The sequence below is a fragment of the Diuraphis noxia genome, unplaced genomic scaffold (assembly GCF_037042655.1).
Source record: "Diuraphis noxia isolate RWA-SAM2 unplaced genomic scaffold, SU_Dnox_SAM2 contig0003, whole genome shotgun sequence".
NCBI classification, from domain to species: Eukaryota; Metazoa; Arthropoda; class Insecta; order Hemiptera; family Aphididae; genus Diuraphis; species Diuraphis noxia.
Genome location: NW_028301713.1, coordinates 17,584,721 through 17,586,885, shown reverse-complemented (window position 1 = coordinate 17,586,885; position 2,165 = coordinate 17,584,721). Strand labels below are relative to the sequence as shown.

The 2,165-nt window shown below is 31.1% G+C and overlaps 1 pseudogene across 1 annotated transcript; it reads right to left on the bottom strand.

Annotated features, from left to right (window-relative positions):
* Window positions 1-234: 234 nt before the first annotated feature.
* On the bottom strand, window positions 235-1,097 carry LOC107165122 (uncharacterized; annotated as a pseudogene). The gene is made up of 2 exons (XR_016191165.1): window positions 624-1,097; window positions 235-552 (listed from the first exon to the last, which is right to left on the bottom strand). The product of XR_016191165.1 is annotated as an uncharacterized LOC107165122 (transcript).
* Window positions 1,098-2,165: the final 1,068 nt, after the last annotated feature.

Sequence of the window (2,165 nt, the reverse complement as noted above, 5' to 3'; positions counted from 1 at the left end):
AATAAATATCAAAGTAATAAGATTATGTTTGCCGTATTATTTTTAATCTTCATTACTTTTGTGTATGTGTTAATGTTTAATGTTTAATGTATAAAATCAATGTTTAATGTATTGCTAATGATTATTCATCAGTAACACATACAGCATATTAAACATTATTTTATTGCTTGTTTAGGTATAAATAATATTTTTAAAAAATCAAATAAAGATTTTCAGTATAAATTTGCACAACAATTTTCGAGCTTAAATTTTTTTTTTTTTAATTTTAGGTATTATATATTTATCATAATACAAATTTTGTATTTGTTGTAGGTAAGTAAATCAACACTAAAATTTTACTAAGATTTTGCTATTCTGTAACCACTGAATGATGTAACTTCTACGCCTTGTTCATGTCTAGCATTGAATTTCTTTGAATTGCCATCCAAATATACAGCTACTTGATCTCCACTTTCTACTTCTAAAAATATTGTAGCTGATCCACCACCTGGTTTTGTTGCTATTATTGGTGTCCACTGTTTACCGTTGTTTAATCTTTTCTTCAATACCATCCTGTGTTATCGTTATGATATTATTGGCACGGTTGACTAAAAACATATTCCTTTGTAACCAATGTATGTTACCTTGTGTTTTCTTCGGTGGAACCAGAGAATGAAAATTGATAGAGGCCGGAACAAATGCAAGTATAGACACCAACCTCAGGATCCCATGTAACAGCTAGGTTAACAACATTCTGTTTATATGCTACCAGACCTGTAGAATGGACTGATATACTCCCTGTTGATGTAAATGCAATCGGTCCTGTACAGTCAACATTGTTATTTTTGTCGGGTGACCGTGATGGTATTGGTGTGACTGCTAGTCCAAATGACCACAGTAGAGCAAAAAGCTATAATACACTTGTCTTATACATACTGTTAGTTCAAACTACAAAAAATTATAACTATAATACTATTTTACTGTCCGCTATGTTTTCTAATAAAAAAAAAATGTTACTAAATCTACTCAAGGACGTTTAGTTTTGTTTTAGTATATGGTTATTACTGAAACACAGGTATGTAAATAATGCAATACTCGTATACTAGCACCTATACAACTGACTCTCATTATAGTGTTAATATAATTAAATATATTTATTATTTTGACCTGAGTCTATGAATGTTTAACCCATAGTGATAAAAAAATATACTTTTACATTTATCTTAAGCTTTTAATATAAGAGCGAGTAAATAGTTCATAATTATAATCAGTTATCATATACATAATTAGCTACTCGTAAGTGTTATAAAATAATTAAAAACAATAAAAACATTTATTTTGGACAGGTGGATCATTTTTTACTGTATTATCATAAACTGTACCTATGTATGTATGTATTAACTAACATATTTTGTCAGTTATTTTCAAGGGTAAATAACGAAGAAAAAAAGTCCATTTTAATGAAATTTTATAATTGTATACACCGTGATTATTGTTTTAGTTTACAATATAAGCCCGTGTTTATATCTGAGTAATGCAGTTGATACCTAACTAACACAGCACAATGTTTGGTGAATTGTTAGACTGCGCTTCCACCATATCCTATCATATGGTTCCATTTGCCAACTTTTTTAGAAAGAGGTAGTCAATACCCGTGTAACATAATGGAACCTGACCACTTAATGGCTAATGTGTATGCTTTTTTTTTCTGATCTTTGTTGACCTATTTTCTCTTCCTCTCTCTCTCTTGCTGTTAATGGTACCCAAGTTATGTGCTATATTTTTCCAACAATTTTTGCCCCTGGACCCAATCTTTTTTCGATGCCTGAACCCTGTCTGTTATCAGTTCATTTCTTTATACTGTCTAGGTATATGGTTGCTTCCAGGTAGTAGATTCCGGTGGATTATGTTCAATCCAGCCACCATAGTTGCAGTAATTAGGTCTGGTTCATCCGAGATAAAGGAAGCTCAGGGCTCGTATTTACAATAGTTGAACTCCAGCTGTTAAACCACGGAATTCGGCCTGTAAAATCAGTGGTTCAAGCGTAACCTAGGTTTAAATTATGATTATAAAACGGGTCTTTAGTGGTTTGGTGTTAAAAATGGTTTCAAAATTTGAAATTGTTCTAGAAGAAGGTGGATATAAAGACCACTGTTTATCAAGACCTTCATAAGTTGGATTTTAG